This window comes from Bubalus bubalis, chromosome 5, assembly GCF_019923935.1.
Source record: "Bubalus bubalis isolate 160015118507 breed Murrah chromosome 5, NDDB_SH_1, whole genome shotgun sequence".
Classification (NCBI taxonomy): Eukaryota; Metazoa; Chordata; class Mammalia; order Artiodactyla; family Bovidae; genus Bubalus; species Bubalus bubalis.
The window spans coordinates 1,886,278-1,908,408 of NC_059161.1; the positions used below are offsets into that span (position 1 = coordinate 1,886,278).

A 22,131-nucleotide genomic window follows, 5' to 3' on the forward strand; every position below is an offset into this window, starting at 1 on the left:
GCAGGGCCGGAGCCACACGCCCTGGGGCCCAAAACAGCCTTTCAGGAGGGGAGCTTTCAGAAAGCTTTTAGAAAGTAGAAGGGTGAGACCTCCCCAGCCCCCAAACCCGATCCTTCCGAATTCTCCCCGTTTCAGCAGGTGGCTGGGTTCTCAGTCGCCCCAAGAAGAGTCCCTTGGTCTCTCCACTAACTGCCTTCCTCTCCTCCCAGCCTCCGTTTTGCCACCGTGCAGTCTGTCTCCTCTAGAAGGACTCAGTGTTGCTCCTCGGCTAAGGTAAACCCCAAACTTCCTGCAGGGCCCTCGGCCCGCGGTGGTCGCCTCTCTCAGAGTCTGCCCCTACCCCACAGCAGGCAGGTGTATGTCCCTGCGGGAGCCCAGCACAGGCTGACGGGCCCTGCCGGTCACTCTGTCCCTGCCTTGGGCCGGGCCTGTGGCAGGTGCCCTGTGAGTGTTAAGTGAGTGGAGAAAAGCCTCCTCTTGAAAGGCCGCGGGGAGAGAGGTTGCAGTGAACGCAGGAGGTTGGGTTGGAGAGTTTCATCTGGGCTGTGCATCCAGTTCACAAAGGGAGGCTTTGAAGGAGCAGTCTGGCCAGGAGTAGGGCGCAGAGAGCCTGGGGTTTGCAGCAACGCAGGCTGTGTAATTACGGTGTCACAGGGGAACCAAGCGTCAACAAACAGACCCGGGCTCCGTGTGGCCGCGCTGCCAACACTTCTGTGGTTTGGGGTTCAGGTTAGGTTAGGGCATAACTACGGGATCCTTCTGCCCCACGTTACTTTTTCATACTTTCCAGGAATACTTGATTTGGGGTTTCAGTCTGATGAGGGGTGGGGGAGAATGTTGGTTTCACTGTTTCTTCACTACATTAGAAGAAGCCTTCAAACTCTCCCCGTGATGGCACCGTCCATCACCTAATACAAATCAGATAGCAGATACAGTTTTCACGCAACATGTCTTCAGTATTGGGCTTCCCAGGTGGCTCAGTGGGAAAGAATCTGCCTGCAATGCAGACCTGGCTTCGATCCCTGGGTCAGGAAGATGCCCTGGAGGAGGAAATGGCACCTACTCCAGTATTCTTGACTGGTGAATCTCATGGACCGAGGAGCCTGGCGGGCAACAGTCCACAGGGTCACAAAGAGTTGGGCACGACTCAGTGTGCACACACACACATCTTTTTTATTGCCCTCTGATATATTTTATTTCATCCTTTAAAAGGTGCTGGAGGGGACCCACTAAAACCAAACTGATAACTTGAAAAATGTGTTCTGGAAAGTGAGGAGCATGCCTTCCCTGAATGATGGAGTTGTCTTATGTGTCTGCCTGGATCTTATCCCTTAGGGGGAATGAGGGAGAGGAACGGGCGTTTGCGACTCTAGGTTTTACGCCAACATCTCAGGGCAGCTTCTGAGTGTTTCTAACGAATGAACAAATAACCCCAAAGGCCTCTTCCCAATCCCCTTTCCTTGCTCTGTTTCCAGATGTCTGCTGCACAGGGCAGAGAGCTGGAGAATAAGTAACCAATTCTCTTCCTTGTATCCAGCCTTCTGTCACACTTCATTGTCCTTATGCAAGGAAAACACCTTTTATTGCTACACGTGCCATAGGTGGGCCTTAATTGCTAAGTTACTATGCTGTTAAAAGCTCATATAAATCATCTCATCCTAAAGAAAAACAAATTTTAAATACTTTCATGAGCCCTCTAGAGATCATAGGACAGCATTTAGAAGCAAACATATTTTAAGTTATAACCCTGTAGGTGCACAGAGTCCATTAACAGAATGAGCCAAGATGCAGAAGATAAAACTCTAGAACAGAAAGGGGATTTGGGAGCATTTTTACCTTACCAAAAGAAAAAAGTTTATATATACGTTTCTTTTGCTTTTTCTGGTTATCAAGATAACAAATGTTCATTGCTAAGAAGTAGGAAGATACAAAAAAAAAAAGCATTCAACATTTAGAAAACTTTTAAATTAACATTTTGTCATATTTCCTTTCAGTTTTCCCTAGGCCTGTGTAGTTTTTGTCCTTTTTATGGTTTTTCTGTGTATTTTTAAAAATCTGGTTTGTTGCTTCCCTGTTACTGCTTGTTGATAATTTTTCACTGTTGTGATGATGAAATATATAAAGCTGTGAATGCCTTTGTGTCTAGTTGTTTGTGCCTCTCTCTGATTACTGCACTGAGTCTGTAAGTATAGGTTAGAGTTGGAAAATTCTCAAGGTTCTGATACCGCTAAGTTCGCCTCCAGAAACGTGTGCGCGTGCTCTCTCAGCTTCACTGTCGGAAAGTGCCCAGGTTATGCCCGGTCTCACCAACTCCAGATAGTTCTTTCTGAGAAGCGTTGCCATTTTGATTAAGGGGAAATTCAGTCCTTTTCCTCTGCATTTTCATGATTATTTTGAAGGTTTATTGGCATTTTTTGTTAATGGGTTTTTCCTGCGTTTTGATTTAAGACATCATGCAAGTTAAACACACCGTTAATGTCCCATCCCTTTGAAATGGACTAAACTTTCCCATACAGCCAGTTGTTTAAATTAGTATAATTTTGCTGGAGGTCAATTATGTCAAAAGTCTTAAAATATTCATAGAGCATTTGAACTACCATTTACCATCCTGGGGTGAGTTCTGTGGGAGCACTGTGGATTTAACAGTGATGCTCATCCCAGCACGGTCTGTAAGTGGGAGGTGGAAGCATTCTAGATGTGCAGACAAGCTGACCAGCCCTCTCTATTTCTAGAGTGCGCTCATTAAAAGGGCTTTTGGGAGGAGTTCCTGTTGGCCTTCGGGTTGGGATTCTGCGCTTTCACTGCCGTGACCTGGGTTCAATCCCTGGTCAAGGAACTGAGATCCCGTAAGCCGCTCAATGCTTAAAAAAGTGGTTTCATAGAAATGGGAGAATGCTCGATATTGATTCAGTTTCTTAAAAAAAGAAGCAAGGAGCTGTAAAATAAAGTATAGGACCATTCCTTTTTCTTTTTCTAAGAACGAGCACATAGAGAAAAGCCTGGAAGGGCTGGCTGTGTTATGTCTGGGTGATGGGATTGTGGGTGGTTTTCTCCCCAAGTCTGTGTGTACTTGTGCATTCTAATTTGTCTACATCGATACATGTACATGTAGAGATTCAAGCTCTGCAAAAGACAACAGAAAGGAAGTGGCCAAAGCCTCCTAAAGGCTTTGTTGTTGTCAGAAACAGAAGCAGCTTCGACCTTAAGTTACAGAGAAACTGCTACATGGTCGCTCTAGTTGGAATATTACTATCTGCTTAAAAATAAGCTAATATAAAGTTTCTTTAAACTTAACCCTCACGATTTAGTTGGAATAGTATTTGTTCCATCTGGAGCTAGTGTGGAATATAAATTCACCTTTGTGATTGTTGGTAGATCTTTGTTAATATGCTAACCCAGCAACTTCTGGTCTTTTTCAGACGTGTGTGCTCGTTCCTCTGAGACGCACAGAGACAACATATTACAGGGTGCTTAGGCTATCTTCAGAGTTTTTCTAAATTCTAGAATAGTTGTAGGATGACTCTGTGTATGGCAATGAATCCTGTACCTTTTTGAAGGAAAAAAAAATTATTAAAGAGAGTGAACCAACATGGTTTTCTCTCTCTCTTTTTTTTAAGTTTGTCTTTTTTAAATGTTTTATTTGTATGGAGCACATTTGATTCACAATGTTGTGTTACTTCAGGTGTAGAGCAGTGTGATCCAGCCCTCCATGCACACGTATCTATTCTTTTTCAGATTCTTTTCCCATTTAGGGTTGTCGCGTGATATTGAATGGGTTTCCTCTCTAACCACATGAATATTAAAGAACGTGATGGAAACTCGTACTTGAGTGCAGCGTCTGTCTGTAGTAGAGGTGGTGTGTTACGTTCTCTAACACGCTTGTGCGACATGGCTGGAGCCCTGCTCTAGTTTCCGTCCTCGCTGGAGCTGCAGCGCCACCTTCGTTTTATTTTTCACACGCTGTCAGCATGCACGAGTTACCCAGAGCCACGGGGGGTATCGCGTATGCGGAACACGCTGCGTGGCTGGAGACAGGTGACCCCGAACTCGGTGATGTGTAACTGGGTGGAGTCATCCACTGACTGGAGAAAAGTGTAAAGTTTGCTTAAATCCCCAAGAGCTCTTGCGTTAGAAACCTTCCTAGGGAATCTCAGTGCACTCTTTTAAAGATGGTTTATGCTGAATTCCACTACCGACCTACTTGTAGTAACCAGAAGCCACGAACCGTGAAGCAACTGGACAAAGCTTTCTGTTTGTCGTGTCAGCTCCTCTGTTGGGCTTTCTTTCCCGCTCTCCCCGAGCGCTGGCTCCCTGATCACCCCGGGTCGCTGTGTGGGTCCCGCGATGAGCCGTGTTTGGCTCGCCCGTCTCTTGGGGAGAGGCGTTCACGGCCCGGTGTTTCCTCCGGGATGGTAGTCCGGTCGTCTCAGGCCGTGACTCCCTTCCTCCACCTCCTTCAAAGGGAGCTATTTGTGATGCGCACCACGGCTGTTTCTTACTTTATTTCTTCCAGTTAAATTTATTTTTAATATTCCTGTGTAGAGATTGGTCCTTTAGGGAACAGAAACATACCAAACATTCAGCAAGGAGTGTGGCCGTGTGTCAGGGTATCGGGCTGGGCGGGGCAGGCTCCATCAAGTTGAATATGGCTAGACCTCAGGGAGGGGAAGGATCTGAACTTGACCTTCCCGGAGGGCTCACCTCCTGACATTCTTTGAAATGTGTTCTGACTAAGAGATCTGTCAAAGAACAGATCAGTAGGTAAGTAAAGACTCGCTGAGTGCAAAAGCAAGGATTGTGTCTGACTTACACGTGTGTGGTGAGTTCAGACCTCCTTCAGTGTTGTTAGCATTCAGGAAGCGGAGCGGGTCGGCACGTGTATGGCAGAGCCCGGGGCCGCAGGGATGAGGGTGGTAACGTCCCGGCCGTCAGGGGGTACGGCCAGCACCTCTGAAGCCGGTTTCCGAAGAGAAGGTATACTGGATAGTTTTATGAATAATTACTGCAGAATGGCGCTAAGGAAAGTGAAGGTGTCCCGGGGGCGTAGCTCGTAAGCCGTCCCAGAGCGCCTCGACTCCCCAGAAATGCCCGGCTGGGTGGACCAGCCACTGCATACGGCTCACCCCTTTCCTGTTTCTCCACTGCTTTTCTTGACATAAACAAAAACCATAGTGTTTTTATACTCATTCTGCATTTCGAGGAACACCCAGATTACTCATGCTTCTGAGAACAAAGCTGAAGTCTGGGTTGAAATGTGATTGGATCCCTCAGTCCAGGAATTTGCTTTAGAATCTGACAGATGCGTGTAGTGTTCCTTTTGATGATCTCCCTACACATAAATCATACCTCGTGTCCCACAGAAGGAGCATTAAAAAGAAAAAATCATGGGATTTGTCATGAAATATTCACCACTGAAAAGTATAAATGTGAAGTATCTGGCAACATGGAAGAGGTAAAGCATAAAGGACAAAACCTGCAGTAGAATGTATACTACGCATGAAATTTAAAGTTATGTTTGGGAATTCCCTCAGTCCACTGGTTCAGTTCAGTTCAATCGCTCAGTCGTGTCTGATTCTTTGCAACCCCATGGACTGCAGCACGCCAGGCTTCCCCATCCGTCACCAACTCCCGGAGCTTACTCAAACTCATGTCCATGGAGTCGGTGATGCCATCCGACCATCTCATCCTCTGTCGTCCCCTTCTCCTCCTGCCTTCAATCTTTCCCAGCATCAGGGTCTTTTCCAGTGAGTTGGCTCTTCACATCATGTGGCCAAAGTATTGGAGCTTCAGCTTCGGCATCAGTCCTTCCAATGAACATTCAGGACTGATCTCCTTTAGGATGGACTGGTTGGATCTCCTTTCAGTCCAAGGGACTCTCAAGAGTCTTCTCCAACACCACAGTTCAAAAGCATCACTTTTGTGCTCAGCTTTCTTTATGGTCCAGCTCTCACATCCATACATCTATACAGTCCGGTGGTTAGGATTTGGGGTTTTCACTGGGGTGGCCCAGGTTCAGTCCCTGGTCAGGGAGCTAAACCCACAAGCTGTGTGGCCAAAAAAAAAAAAAAATCTTTTTTAGCTGGAGTGATGCGCTTAGTCGGGTGCGATGCCCGTATCGCCCCCTAAACGCTTTTTTCCTTCTTTCAGTCCACAGCTCAGGGAAGGCAGGGTGAGTGCACTGCGCTCAGTGGCACCAGAACAGAGTGAAGTTAGGCTGACGTCGGAGCTCCCATTCTAAGAAAAGGTCCCGTTAGGTAACATCCTTTCCTGAGAATCCAGACATAATGAAAAATTAGAGTACCCTAAAGTCACTCGGTTAGGGCAAAAAGAAGAAATCTTGGGTTTCTACAGATTCACTGTCGAGTTAGTGGATTGGGTTATGCTCACTATAGCCGTGATAATGAGAAGCGGGACAGGACCTTTATACTTACTTGGTAAGTTGAATAGACTTGGAGGCGATGCTATAGCTGGAATCTTGCAGGTTTTAATACATTAATTTTAAAAAATATATACACTTGTAGGAATGTAGGCCATACCTTAAATTTGAGAGCACTTTGAACTGTTCGGGTCTTTCTTAGAATCTGCCTTCAGTGGGAAGACTTGGATGGTTCCTCCATGGAGAATAAAGTCAATTACTTAGAAAGCCTCTTTCTAAATCTCACTTAAAAACAGATAGCAGGGGAGAGTAAGCGGTCTGAGAGCATGTTTGCACAGCTCTTCCTGGAGCTCCTGATAAGCTGTTTGCCTCACCCTTGGATCCATATTCTTTTAGTCATTCATTCATTCTTAAGAGTTTGAATATCTGCCAGGTCCCAGGCCCTGTGTCAGGTGCTGGAAGACGCTGATAAACTAGGACAGCAAGGGTCTGCTCTCCGGGGAGTGACATTCTGGTGGGAGTAACAGATGGAGAACAGCCAACGAGATAACTGGACTGTGATGGGTGCTGGGAGGAGGGGCCCAGGACCCTGAGCCGGGTGGGGGTGCGGGGTGCTGCACACGGGACCCTAGGAGGGCTGACAGTGGCGTCCTCAAGCAGCCTCGGAGCCCACTGCTCAGAGGGGAGACGGTGAATTAGGGGCGCAGGAGGTTTAGGTGGGACTGGCCGGGGGCTGGGCGTGTGCTCAAGGCCTGGTGGTCGCTTTGACCGAGAGCCTTGTGAAACTCGAACGTGACCCAGTCTACAGAGATGGCCTCCTTAGCCCCTGATATTGTCTCTGCCTTTTAAAGGCAGCATCTGTACCTGAATTTTAACACCCAGGTTTTGAATTCGGTGTGTATGCAGCGTCCTCTCTGGGGTGGGGTCTGTCTTCCAACTTATGAAGGCAGGTCCGCCTGCTTCCACAGCCTCACATTGCAAACTGTGTTTCTATTATCTGTGCATTTATCCACTCGTTCTTCCACACATCTATAGTAAACCTGCTCCTGCTGCTGCTGAGTCGCTTCAGTCGCGTCCGACCCTGTGCGACCCCACAGACGGCAGCCCACCAGGCTCCCCTGTCCTGGGATCCTCCAGGCAAGAACACTGGAGTGGGCTGCCATTTCCTTTTCCAGTGCTTGAAGGTGAAAAGTGAAAGTGAAGCCGCTCAGTCATGTCTGACTGTTCGTGACCCCATGGGCTGCAGCCCACCAGGCTCCTCCGTCCATGGGATTTTCCAGGCAACGGTACTGGAGTGGGGTGCCATTGCTCCTGGAAATACCACAGTGAACAAAATAAGCAGCCTCTGATTATGACACTTGATTCCTTTTCTTTTCCTTTCTGATTTTATCCTCATATCCCACAATGCCACTGCTTAACATCATATGTGGAAGACAGTCTGTATGTGACGTAAATGGATGTATTTTATGTTCTGTTGCTCTTAGCACTTATACGTTTTTAGGGATTCCCTGGCGGCCTAGCAGGTAGGACTTGGAGCTCCCACTGCAGGTGCTCGGGTTCCGTCCCTGGTCTGGAAACGTGCTCAGTCGCTTCAGTCATGTCTAACTCTGCGACCCCAGGGACCGTAGCCTGCCAGGCTCCTCTGTCTGTGGGATTCTCCAGGCAAGAACACTGAAGGGTGGCCATTCCCTTCTGCAGGGGATCTTCCCTATCCAGGGATCGAACCCGTGTCTCTTACCTCTCCTGCATTGGCAGGCGGGTTCTTTACCACTAGCACCACCAAGATACCGAATGCCGTGTGGACAAAAAAAAAATTTTTTTTTTGTATTTTTATTGTTGGTGGTTGTGTTCTTTGGGGTGTGGGTAATGTAACTTTTATTAAGGTGGTTTGGGTGTGTTAGATACTCAACACTTGGGCCATTAGAGCGTCCTTCTTTGTTTGGGAGCGTGTAACCACTTGTCCCTGACGGATTGTGCGGTCCTGACATAGCTGGCAGGAAGATCAGCTCTAAACGTTGCGAGATAAATCATTTCCGCATTCTTGCTTAAGTGGCTGTTTTAGTGTGAGAAGCACATTTTCTGAGCCTCGCTAGCACCTGTGACTCCTTGACCCAAGGTCACGGCGGTTTTTGAGCAACAGAGGCAGGACGGCTCAGGAAGAGCTCCACGGATAAGAAGAGATCCCGGAGAATTTCAAGTTTTCCCTTGGAAGAACTAGTGGAAAAACACTCCTTTGAAACCCTGTAAGTCACATCCATCAATGATTGTCAATAGGGACTCTTACTGACGCACCAGGATGACTGTGTCTGGGTTTCCTAAGCCTTGGCTGAGCCATAGGTGTTCTTCTAAGATACCTGAGTTCAAAGAGCTCAAGACACTAAGACAAACCTACAGAATTTAGTAGATCCCCCACCCTTAGTGCTTTTTGTAGCAGATGTGTACGGTCACACTTCATGTGGAAACATTGGTGACCAGCCTCTGTGTGGACGCCACTGTAGTGTCAGGACCCCTCCCTGCACTGCCTCCTTCCTGCCCTGTCCATACAGACGATGAATCCGCTCTCTGCATCCCCTCCTCTGCACCTCCCCGAGGACAGCGGTTGATGGGTCCCAGAGGAAGCTGCTCTTCCCGGGGGGGGGTGAAAAGTCTGCTTTTGAGAAACAAATGTCAAAACAGGTCTCACCGCTGTGGACTTTCCTCCCTTTGGGTCCAGGATCCAAAGTCAAGACTAGGCAGGGCTTACTGGCCTCCCAGAGCGTGCAGTGGCTGTAGGGGGCAGGCCCAGAGACTTTCACAGACCGAGCCTCTTTGGAAGTGGGAGGGGCCTGCATACGGATTCCCCATCCAAGGGCCTGCACTTCCTGCCTAGAGCCGGGTGCCCGTATGATCTTACCGTGTCCGACCGTCATGTTGACCCCGGCATCATCCCCATATCATGACACTCTTCTTAATTCCCGTTAATGGCTCTGTAATGTTTCATAAGAAAAGGGCACCATAATTAGATTTCCTGTTATTGGACATTTAGATTGTTTCAGATCTTGTAGGGAACATCTTTTTCTTTTGGCTCATCTCTGCAGGCCGGTTTCCAGCTGTAAGCTTCCTGTGTCAAAGGGGACAGACGTTTTTATGACTCTTGATACACACCATTAAATGGCTTTACAAAAGGTCTGACCTTTTCTTTGCACAACTTGGAAGCTGAGTCATCAGCTGTGAGCCAGCGCTGCGACTCAGGGCGGTTAATTATTATTCCCGTATCAGGCAGAGAGAGAGCTGTGGGCCCATCTGAATGTCTCCTAATTGCTTTCATTACACAGAGCTGACTTGTTGAGAAAAACGTCCTGGCCGTGGGATATTCCAAACAACTGACCATCACTTTTCAAAAGCTTGGACCCATCCCAACTTTTGTAATCATTTCCCAGAGCTGCTCGTATTTCTTTTGGCACAGATCATCTGTGGTCAAAGGCAGCTGGGTGGTGAAGTCCTGGGGTGAGCTGGTCAAGGGCCTATTTTAGCATTTGCTTGGCAGCCTGTGGCCAGGTGTCTGGGTATTTTGAGAGAAGTAATTTTGAAAAGTAATTTGCAAATCATAACTGCGAATAGCATCAGAAGAGTCATATGCAGGCCTTCCGTGGAAATTCTTTCTCTCTTTCTCTGTCTCCCTCCCTGCCCCCTGCACCACTCAGAGGATAATCATGTTTCCGTGAAAGCATCAGGATAGCAGGGACGTCAGGATGCTTGCATGCATCACAGCACCTGAGCTTTGCAGCAGACTGCTTGACCTGGGTTCCCCCTCTGACGAGCAGGGATGTTGGAAATAGGAGTCCCAGAGTCCCTGGGAGTTTTCAGGTTTTCTGCCCGCCGGGTGACACCAGTCACATCTGCATTTTTGTAGCCAAAGATACAAGTTTCCCCTTCACTGGTGCCGCTGTCAGGCAGCAGCGGAGAACAGGATGTGAGACAGAAAGCGACGTGTACAGTCTTCCCCTTCCACCAAAAGGCTTCACAGCCCGTAGAGTTAGGACTCAGGGCAAAAACTATTTCCGGCCTATAGAATTAAGGCCTTTTAGCTACCTGTGGCTCGAATTACAAAGGCCATCCTTGCTCCTCATAAATATGCTAAATGCAAAACCAAGGGGAAAAGGAAAAAGAGCTTTCACCCCTGTCCAGTGGGTGAAGAGGAAGCTGGCCCAGGCTTAGGGGCTAGCCTGGGATTCACTGGCCATGACTGTTTGCTGACGGCAAACATTTTAGCATGAAACTAGCACTCTCAGCAGCAACACCTTCAGACATGAGGCAGCTGCATTTTATTTAGCATGTTGTTCTCAGTCACTCAGTTGTGTCCGACTCCTTGCGACCCCGAGGACTCCAGCACACCAGGCCTCCCTGTCCATCACCAACTCCCAGAGCTTGCTGAAACTCATGTCCTTGGATTCGGTGATGCCATCCAGCCATCTCATCCTCTGTCGTCCCCTTCTCCTCCCGCCTTCAATCTTTCCCAGCATCAGGGTCTCTTCCAATGAGTCAGCTCTTGGCATCACGTGGCTGAAGTGTTGGAGCTTAGTGTTTGGGTCTCTTCCAATGAGTCAGCTCTTGGCATCAGGTGCCCGAAGTATTGGAGCATAGCATTTGGAGAATCTAGGAGCAATTTGATGAGAGAGATGGGCCAGTTAGGGGAGAAGATAAAGGGTGAAATTCGGGCGTAGGGCTCACTTCCTGTGAGCAGGACTGAATTAGTTTTCATTTGGTCTGTCATCAAAGTAATGATTCTCATTTCCTCCTAAGAAGGCATCATAGAGTCAGAAGAGATTTAATCAGGAGGCTGCATTGTCACCGTGTGGCCCTACACGAAGGATTTTCTGCTGGTGACGGAAACGAAACCCCCCTTGCGAGGCAGAGAGAGGCTCTCTCCAGCCGACCCTGGGCAGCTTCCCTCACTGCTGTGTCCGCGCTAGACAGTATGTTGCTGTGTAATCAGGACCAGAGCAGGGAAAGCACACACCCGCCCTCTGCAAGGGAGGAGGCAGAGTTTAGAGAGGAAAAGAGTCTGCCTGCCACGCAGGAGACCTGGGTTCGATCCTGGGGTCGGGAAGATGCCCTGGAGAAAGGAAAGGCGATGCACTCCGGTATTCTGGCCTGGAGAATCCCACGGACAGAGGAACCTGGTGGGCCACAGTCCAGGGGGCCGCAAGGAGTTGGACACGACTGAGTGACTGACTGCAGGCCTCAGCGCTCCCCGGGGGATATCTGCAGAAGGGTTGAGATGCTTCGCAATAGTTTTTAGCACCACCATGCCATCCACATTCTTTCCTCCAATTCAGCTCTTTTTCTCCGCCCCACCCCACTCCTGAGTACCAGGCACTGTTTCAGGCATTAGGAATAGTGGTGTGAGCAAAACTGACAAGGCCCTGCCCTGCTGGAGGCGATAGACAATAAACAAGTAAACAAACAGGGTTTATCAGATGGAGATAAGTGCTCTAAAGGAAAGGCTGGAGACTGCGGCAAATAGGGTGGATCCACCCGCCCTCCTGGGAAGACACTGGGCGTGTCCTGCAGGAAGTGCAGGGGCTCTGAGCTTGTGACAGCAGAGAGTGAGTTAAAGGCCCTTGGCAGGACAAGATGGCCGGATGGCATCACCGATGCGATGGGCATGCGTTTGAGTAAGCCCCGGAAGGTGGTGAAGGACGGAAGCCTGGCGTGTTGCCGTCCATGGGATCACAAAGTCGGACGTGACTGAGCGACTCGGCACTGACAAAGGCCCTTGGCAACAGCCTCCTTGGTAGTGGCCCCTGCAGAGGCCAGAGTTGCTCGTGGCCAGAGTGGACAAGGAGAGTGGCGGGGACTGGCCGGGACGCTGGGTGGGGCGGCCAGGCCTCGGAGAGCACGCTGCAGGTGACAATAAGGACATTCTTTGGCTTTTGTTTTGAGTCATAAGGGAAGCCATAGGGACTCTGAGCAGAGGCACGGCTGTGCTTGCCTCCAGGGCAGTGTTTGTGGTGGGCAGACTCGGGAAGGGGGCACCCGGGCGCGGGGGTGGGGTGAGGTGCACAGAGCTGTGCTTTCCAGTGTGGCGGCCTCTAGCCACAGGCGGCTGCTTTCATGCGAGGGAACAGAAGTGTTTTCTCTTTTCATTAAAAGTTTATAACCTCAGGAATTACCTGCTGGCCCAGCGGTTAGGACTTTCACTCTCAAGGGCCCAGGTTCAGTCACTGGTTGGGGAACTACAATCCCGTAAGCTGTGCAGCCAAAAAAAAAAAAAAGGTGTACCCGTGTTTTCAGCGCTCACCTCCCACACGTAGCGCTGATGGTGTCTCCTGTGTTAACAGTGGGATCACGTCCAGGGGGCCTCCCCGGCGGCCCGGGGGTTAAGACCGCGTGCTGGCACTGCCAGGGGCTCTGGTTCCGCCACTTGTCGGGGGACGAAGACCCCACGTGGCGAGGCCAAAAACGTGCCTGGATCACTTCCACGACCACAGACATTTCCGTCGGACAGCGCTGACCTGTTGGCCTCTGGGGGGGCCCGCCCGAAGGTTTCAGGCAGAGGAGGATTTCGCTCCAGGCTGTGATCACCAGGCCACTGTGTGGAGAACAGACTGTAACCCAGCAGTTGGGGGAGCAGGGGGCCGTTAACCGGTCGGACGAGCGATGACTGTGTCTTGGATGAAACGTCCTGTCGTGGAGGGGAGACACGGTTGGTTCAAAGATTCTCTAAAGGCAGGACCGATAGTCTCTTTGGTGCAGTTGCTGCGTGATTGGAGATGAAGGTGCTAGAAGTGCCTTGGGTGATGGTGAGGAGAGACTGCAAAGGTGGCGGTGGAGCGGGGCATAGAGGCGGCAGGCAGGGGAGGGTTGCAGGCCTCCTGGGCCCAGGGGGAAGGCAGGACCGTGGCTGGAAGGAGGCCTAAGAGCCGTCCCCTCGGGAGAGGTGAGCGTGGAGACGGGCGGTGCAGAGCGAGCTGAAGGGACAGACGGAGCACAGGCGCTGGCAGCGTTGGGGCCTGTTGATCCTGGTGCTCAGGAACACATCTCCCTTTAAAAAAAAAAATTGTTTTGTTTTTTTGGCTGTGCTGGGGCTGCGGCGCTGAGCGCGGACTTTCTTTAGTTGTAGCCGGTGGGGCTCCTCTCTGGTTGTGGCTTCTCACCGTGGAGGCTGCTCTCGTTGTTGAGTGGGGCTCTGGGGAACGCGGGCTGCGGTAGCTGGGGCACATGGGCTGAGCTGCTCTTCGGCGTGTGGTATCTTCCTGGACCAGGGCTCAAACCCGTGTCCTCTGCACGGGCAGGCGGACTCTACCCACTGAGCCACCGGGTGAAGCCCCCCCGCCCCTCCCCTCCGCCCCGCCCAGTCTCCCTTTTGAGGTTCTCCGGCAGGATTTGAACTGCTCACCTGCAGGTTGAGGGGGAAGAGGTGCTCGTGTCCCTCCAGGGCTGATGGCTTCTGGCTCCACTTCATAGGAAATACAAAGGGATTGGCCAGAGCAAGGTGATAACAGATCCCAGAGTCGAAACTGAAGAAGGAGAGAAGGGCAAGAAGCAGAGGGTTGATGAAGAGGAGGGAGCAGGCTGGGGGCGGGGGGGTGGTGGTGGGGCAGGTTCCTGAGAGCAGGCGGAGCTGGAGAGCAGGCAGGTGGGAGAAGCGGGTGCTTGTCCAGGAGCCAATGGCTGGTCCGCTCACGGGTGCTGGCAGCGGGTCAGGCCTCCGAAACGCAGGCAGATACGTCTCCATCCTAGGCTGACTTGCTGAGTCCTGGGATCCGAGGACTCTGCTAAGTCTTCGGATCCTGCCTCGGCAGGTTTGGTACCCAGACTCCAGAGAGCCTGCGACCAGAGCCCAGAGACCCGCCCCCTGCTCCCAGGCCCATCATCAACTGGCCTGTCCCTACAGGCCTCGAGGAACGGACTTTGCTGGCCCTTCTGACTCTAATCTGGGACTCTGTGACCTCATTATAATTACAGTCTTTCCCCAAACACTGACCTTCCATGTGGACTCTGAGACATTTGCCTGTTAAAGTGTGCAGTTTGGGAAATATTTATCTGCCGCCACCACCTCCTGGATCAGTGAACTTTTGGAAAGCTGCCTTCGGATCTCGTGACCGTGTGGCCACATGAGAGGGTGTGGGGGAACTCTTGCCCACCAGCATCTGGACTTAGTGTCCTTCGGGTCCTAAATGGTGGGCCCCTTTCCCTGATTTTCTCTATAACTCCCTCACCTAACGGGTTTCTCTTGTTAGAGCTCTATAGGGGAGCTCCTGCAGCAGAAATGATAGAGGCTGTCCCTCTCACAAGCAGATGCGATATGGTGACCCGTGAATCCCTGTGAACATCTGAGCGTTTCATTGATATTTATTGAGGAGCGATTCCAGGAGGCCCCCCCCATCCCCCACCCCGCCCCTCCATCACTCTTCCTGCTCTGGGGCAGAGAGAGAATTGAGAACAATCCAAGGTAAATCTTTAACAAGATGGTCTGGTGTGGGCTTTGTAGGCGCGACTGAAGTAAGTGGTGGTTTTTCGCTAAAATAACCACACTGTTTGTACAAGTTTTCCCCTTGGAGTTTTCTAGGGTCATTAGGATGATCTAACCGCCTCACCTGCTTTTAAACGGGGCGCGCCTCTGGAGGGACGGGAAACAAAAGCAGGGTGTTGAAATGCAAATAGAGCGCTCCGGTTCCGGTCCGGCGGCGAGGCTGCAGAATGGAGCCAAAGCTGATGGCACTGTCCGCACAGAGGTTTGGGGAAGGGCTCTAGAAAAATCTCACAAGATGTATTTCTTTTCACACACTGGAGCCCCAAGGTAGGTAAGAAAAACGAAAACAAAACAAAAACAAACAAGGGAGTTCATACTTGAGATCTGCCAGTGCCAGCTGAATGGCTAATTGTTTCTTGTTTTCGTTCCCTCCCCCTCCCCCCCTTTTTTTCCCTGCCTGAATAGATAATCTTTACAAAACATCTATTCATTCTACAAGTGAAAATTTCAGGAATACTGGATACTGACCTTGGCAAGACTAATGGACCGAGACTGAGTGATGGATTTGCGTGTGTTGTGGCTGACGTGTGTTTTGGTGCTTTGTACGCCAGTTTGAGAATATCTTAGCAAAAGGAAAGGAAGGTTTATGGCATTTTAATTAATGACAACGATGAGGGCTTGAACTTGTAGGTAAAATTATGACAAAGTGTTATTTTTATAGCTGATTTTTTTTATTGTTTTTGTTGCCTCAAGAAGGGACCTGCTGATAATTAATGGTGGCTCCCTTTTCTATTTTAATGTTGCTACTCACTGATATGTAACAATTATTTTTTAAGGGAAATAAAATAAGGAGGCAATACAGCCTAGCAAAAAGAAAAACTTTATCAGATTCTTAATGGCTAAATTAATTGGGCTCTTATTTGATTTCTGCTGTCATCTAGCTGTGGGTAACTTTAGGTAAGTTATTTAGCTTTTTTTTTTTTTTTTTGATTTATAAAATTGGAATGAGAAATATGTGATAGGGAAGAAAATGTTTTAAAGTCCCCTGAGAAAAGCACAATCAGAAACCACTGCTGGGTTGATTTTTTAAAACTGAAAATATCTGATCTTGTCAGTAAACCTCAATTTGAGTATCACTTAGTTTATTTTTTTAAGCTGTCATTTAATTTCAGGTGCTTTATGAACTCTTCAATCTGTTAATGGAAAGAAATGCCATTTACACAGGATGGCTACATAGCAACTTTATTCTGTTAAATAATCCCTTAAGTCTTTATATACACAGCTCCTAAGTGTTGGCTTTATAAGGTCAGTCCTAGCAGACCAGCCCTGTGGCTGTCAGGAGCTCGACAACTCCAACATAGCAGCAACACACACACACCCCCCACACCACACGAGTTTAACCGGTACCCCGGAATTCCAAAGTAACCCAGTCTGAACAGAGGACTCAAAAAAAGAAACTCACTGGCAAGGGTGTGTGAGTTATGGAGACTGTTGTGTTGTGGAGTTTTTTGTTGTTTAGTTGCTAAGTGGAGTCCGACTCTTTTGTGACCCCACGGACCGTAGCCCTCTAGGCTCCTCTGTCCATGAAATTTCTCCGGACACGAATACTGGAGCAGGGTGCCATTTCCTTCTCCAGGGGATCTTCCCGACCCAGGGATGGGACCCGTGTCTCCTGCATGGCAGGCAGATTCTTGGCACTGAGCTGCCAGGGAAGCCCTTGTAGAGTTCAGTCACACCTTAGTAAAGAGCAGGGGCTAAAGAGTGGAGTCCCTTCCACTAAGATGTTCTTAAATGAGTAGGGGCCCCACCAGCGGGCCAGCTCCTATTTCTGACTGCTGCCTCCTTTTCCAGGAGAAAGCTTTGGAAACGCACACTCCCGTCCCCAAGGCCTCCAGGAAGCCTGGTCCTGTGAAGGAGTGGATTGTTCGGGCTTACCAGAAGCCAGTGGCTCGAGGAACTGGGAACGCCAGGCCCCGGGCTTGTGGCTCCCGAGCTGACCTGCCTGTGAGTCACCCTGACCAGTCAGTGCCGGCTTGTGCGTTTCGCTCTTTACAGAAGGGCTGAGACTGTTGACTTTTTCAGGGGTTGCAAAACACACTGCTGAAGGGTAGAAAGTCACTGTGCAAACACGTAAATACGAGGCACTGGAAGGGCACACTTGAATCAAGATAAACGCATTCCTTGCATAATTGGGAGTTTGGTTTCAAAATAGTTTTTATGCTTGAAATTTTTTATTTGGACAGTGGGAACTTGGGTCACTGTTCTACTAATTGTATTGCTTACTGAAAGGAAACTGTTACCGAGTTGCCTTCCTAGAGTGGTTAATTGGTTATCAGAGATCAGACCCTCAGGCCGATTTAGAAAAGTACATTAAAATTTAGGAACCGGACTTTACAAAAGGGACACTAACTCTGGTAGTCTACTGGACACTGCCCTTAGGCTGCTCTAGGGACCTTACGGAAGTGTGTGTGTGTGTGTGTGTGTGTGTGTGTGTGTGTGTGTGTCTGTGTGTGTGTTAAGGAAACTGAGGTACCCACTTTAGCCCTCACTTTCCTGGGACCACCGTTCAGCACAGGTTGGAGTTTTGAATTCTGACTTCTTGTTGGACGTCACCTGGATGTCTCATTTATATGGCAAGCCTTTCTAATATGGAGCGGAATGTTTTTTAGTTCTTTTAATGGTACAGCCAGCCTCTTGTCAATTAAAAAAGAAAAGTATAATTAAAATTTTATTTTTAAAAGTAATGTGGTTTTAAATTGTAGGATAACCGCTTCACAGTGTTGTGTTAGTTTCTGCTGTACAACATGAATAAGCTCCAAGTCTACATATATCCCTTCTCTCTCGAGCCTCCCCACGCCCCTGCAACCAACACCACCCCTCTAGGTCAGCATAGAGCACCAGGAATCGAGGCAGAGCTATAGAGGACGAGCGTGTGGACACGGGGAAGGGGGGAGGGGGGATGAGGTGGGATCAGTCGAGAAAGGAGCATTGCCACGTCTACACGACCACGTGTACCACAGACAGCCAGCACGGAGCTCAGCTTGGTGCTTGTGAAGAGTGTAATTTTTGACCCCGTTCTCTCGGCCTTCTTTGTCTCTAGTCCAGCCTGTCCCGAGAGCCTCTTAGTTTTTCCATCTGTGTCTAGCGGCTCTCTTCTGACTCCCAGTAGAAAGTACTGTGTTCCCGTCATCCGTAACTAACAGCTATTATCGATATAATAACTATATAAATACTATAACTATTTCTGTTGGCTTCCCTGGTGGCTCAATGGTAAAGAACCCACCTGCTTCAGTCCCTGTGTCGGGAAGATCCCCTGGAGAAGGAAATGGCAACCCGCTCCAGTACTCTTGCCTGGAGAATCCATCCCATGGACCAAAGAGCCTACCGTCCTTGGGGTCACAGAGGCAGACACACCTGAACTACCAACAGGAACACTATCATCGTCACCATACCTGTTTCAGTTCTTTAAATGGATGAACTATTGGAGACAAGGTCGAGTTCCCTTTGACTATGAATTCCATTCCTTCCTTCTACCTTCTATCTTGCAGAGTCCATGTTCAGTTTGATATGTGCCTTTAAAACATTTTACATACATTTACATGTGCTCATAATTAGTATGCAGTACTGTTTTATGTATGTATGTATTGTTTTATGAGTGCACATATGTATATGCTTATATGGATCCACACATGCCCATTGTTCTACGATTTGCTTACGCTCACTGAACAGTGCTTTTGAAATCCACCCCTGCTGCTGCTGCTAAGTCGCTTCAGTCATGTCTGACTCTTTTCGACCCCGTGGACTCTAGCCTGTCAGGCTCCTCTGTCCATGGCATTCTCCAGACCAGGATACTGGAGTGAATAGCCATTCCCTTCTTCAGGGGATCTTCCCAACGCAGGGATTGAACCCAGGTCTCCTGCATTGCAGGCTGATGCTTTACCATCTGAGCCACAAGGTATATATGATATATACATACACATACACACTTATTTTTTATTAATATTGCCATTCATCCCATCGCATCATGGTATGAATACTACCACAATTTATTAATTCGTCCACTAGTGGATGTACAGATTAATAAAAAATTTTCACTAATAGAGATAATGCTTGGATTACTTTTCCCTAAGCTGGACGTAGGAAATGTTTTCTATGGCAGATGTCTAGAAGCAGAATGGCTACATGGTGAACATGCCCAGTTTCACTTTTAAGAGATACTACCAAATTGATTTTCAACTGTTTCCCCAAATATTTTCCAACACCGGTCAACTTCTTTTTATTGATTAAAAAAAGTTTTTTCTTGTGTGCGATGACAGCTTTCAAGCTCTATGCTATGCTCTGCTAGGTCGCTTCAGTCGTGTCCGACTCTGTGCGACCCCAGAGACGGCAGCCCATCAGGCTCCCGCGACCCTGGGATTCTCCAGGCAAGAACGCTGGAGTGGGTTGCCATTTCCTTCTCCAATGCATGAAAGTGAAGAGTGAAAGTGAAGTCGCTCAGTCCTGCCCGACTCTTAGCGACCCCATGGAGTGCAGCCTACCAGGCTCCTCTGCCCATGGGATTTTCCAGGCGAGAGTACTGGAGTTGGGTGCCATTAATCTAGGAATATTGGACATTAATTCTTAATTCAAAGTAATGACATTCACAGAATATGTCTAGGTGCCAGCCAATATGGAGTTCAAGCTCTACTCTCTTGTTTAGTTGCTCACCCGTGTCCGACTCTTTGCGACCCCATGGCTGTAGCCTTCGAGGCCTCTCTGTCCATGGGCTTTCCCAGGCAAGCAAACTGGAGTGGGTTGCCATTTCCTTCTTCAGGGCATCTTCCTGACCCAGGATGGAACCCGTGTCTTCTGCATCACAGGCAGAGTCTTTCCCGCCAAGTCGCCCGGGAAGCCCTGCACACAGGAGGACCGTGTTGTGGCGTTACCTCCCTAGCAGGTTTCTTCCTCATTGCTGACCGCGGGGGGACGTGGGTCCCACTTGGGTTTTCCAGCTTCACTTCCATCGGCTCCCCTGCAGGCCCCTGGGTAGCTGCGCCAGGCGAGTCGCCACCTTCCCAATCCCAGCTTTTCCTTTCTGCCTCTGCAACTTGATCCTGCTCTTCTGACTTTCTTTATTGATTCAATAAATATTTATTGAGTCCCTTGCTTCCTGACAGGTGCGGGGGGGGCATGAGGACGAACACGAAAGACAGCATGTAGGCTCTGCTGGTGTAGAGGGTGGAGGAGGAGGGGCAGAAAGGAAACGAGGGAAAACAGGAACAAGATGGCCTTTAACAGCTGCCAGTGCTGTGAAGCGAGCACGATGAGAGAAAGTCGCTGTGACTCTGTGTGTGTGCGCTGCACGGGGCGTGTCTGGGGCCTTGGGCATGTCCATCCAGGTGCCCAGGGAGACTTCCTCCTGAGATGTGGCGTGAGGCTCACTCAGAGGCCCGGGTGCTGCCAAGCCTGCCCGGGTGCCCCCAAGCCCCAGGCTGCTCTCAGGGCTCCGTGGCAGGTGGGCCAGGAGGCTGGCAGACGCGAGGGGAAGCAGTGCCCTTTAGAGCTGAGATCGCGCCCTCTCTGCACAGCCGTCCCCGAGCCACCTGCTCAGAGGCTCTTTCCCGATGTCCACATGTCCACAGCCCAGGGTGGTGCCCCTCACGGCATGTTGCAAAGTGCTTTGGGATCTTGGTGACCATTCGTCCCAAGAGCTAATTTTCTTTCCTGTTGCCGTTCTGCTTTTTTCCTCCTAAGGAACTGTCTTCTGCTTCTGGAATGAGGAGAAGAGAGGGAAAAAAGGCGCAGGAAGAGGGGTCCTGTCCCTTCTCACGGCGTCACTTTGGAATGAGCCAGGTCTTGGTGAAACCAACATTCCTTCGGTGTGTCCAAGCTGACTTTCAAATGAAAGAAATCTCATTTTCCTTAGTGATTGTTCATCACAGTTGTAGACCTCAACAGGACGCTTTTCACCCCACCCAGCTTCTTTTCTCAGAATAGCAGTCAGTTATTAATATGCAATAGTGTAAACCATCTTGCTAATGCTGCACCCACTCTGGGCTTCGGCTTGTTCTCCTGAAGGGATGCTGTGTTATCTGCAGTGGGGAACTTCCATTACCAGCTCTGAAGGTACCACCGCGCAGGGAAAGTGGAAAGTGTTCTGCTGTGAGTCCCGTCACTGCACCTTCGGGGTCATCTTTGAGTTGTGTGTTAGAGTTCTTTTACAGATGAAAATCCTGAGCTTCATAGAGGTCCTCCTTTGTCCCCAGGTTGCAGCAGTCAAGTGGGCGAGCAGGAGCGTTTAAATTTGGGGCTACTGACCACGGCTCTGTGAGGCCGCCTGCTTTAAATAATAATAGAACAAACACCAACCCACCACTGCTATTTCTAGACACAGCCTCACGTAAGCACTGAGCTGCAGCCTTGATCACCCTTCCTTCTTTAACTCTCCTCTCCTCCGAGCGTTTGTCAGACGGCGAGTGGCACTTTGTGCAGGAGCTGGTGCTGAGCAGGGACTCGGTCTGGGGCGCCCCTGCCGGGGTCAGGGTGTTCTTTCCGAACCAGTTCACTGCAGTGTGGGCAGGCTCCTCACCACGTCTGGAGATGGGGTTCGGTTTCCTTATTCTTGAGGCAGGGATACTATGGTATCGACGTTCCGTGGGTGATTCTAAGGATTGAATGGGATGATACGTTCTGTCCTTAGCAGGCTTGGAAGGAGCCTGAATTTGGGGAGCGCTCAGGTGATGTTTCTGTATCTCAGGTCTCAGCTGGCCTGTCCACACCCCACCTGGTGCAGAAGCGTCCCCCACCCCTGGCCCCCACGCCTGGGAATTGTCTCTGCCTCGCTTCCTGGGCTCCAGAGCAGGCCGTCTTGTGTAGCTGGCCCCTGCTATGTGTTTGTTGAGTGTCTTTCTCTCTCTCTCTCTTTTTTTTTTTTTTAAGATTTTTTTTGTTTTGATGTTGATTATTTTTAAAAAAGTCTGTATTGAATTGGTTACAACGTCGTGTCTATTTTGTTTTGGGTTTTTGGACTCAAAGCATGTGGGATCTTAACTTCCCGACCAAGAATCAAACCTGCGGCCCCTGCATTGGAAGGCAGAATCCTAACCATTGGGCCATCAGGGACATCCTGCCGAGTGGCTCTCTGCCTGCTGCTTTGGTCCCCATCAGCGTGCCCTCAGGATCCCTGGTTCCTGAAGCTCCACTCACGAAGCTTCAGCGATGACCCTGAGTGACTCAAAAACCTGGTCTCCTGCCCCTGCCCCTTGCTCCGTCTGTATTCCTAACCAACCACAAATAGAACAAAACCCCGCCACGCCCC

General features: G+C 49.6%; 1 long non-coding RNA gene across 3 annotated transcripts; it reads right to left on the minus strand.

Moving 5' to 3' along the window:
• Positions 1-9,253: 9,253 nt before the first annotated feature.
• Positions 9,254-15,096, minus strand: LOC102392082. 3 transcript variants are annotated; one of them, XR_329285.3, is made up of 3 exons: positions 14,959-15,096; positions 13,758-13,878; positions 13,262-13,403 (listed from the first exon to the last, which is right to left on the minus strand). It is a non-coding gene; the product is annotated as an uncharacterized LOC102392082 (long non-coding RNA). The 3 variants fall into 3 exon arrangements; XR_006550997.1 differs by lacking the exons at positions 13,262-13,403; positions 14,959-15,096 and adding an exon at positions 9,254-9,342 and having other exon boundaries at positions 13,758-14,096; XR_003109315.2 differs by lacking the exon at positions 14,959-15,096 and having other exon boundaries at positions 13,758-14,096.
• Positions 15,097-22,131: the final 7,035 nt, after the last annotated feature.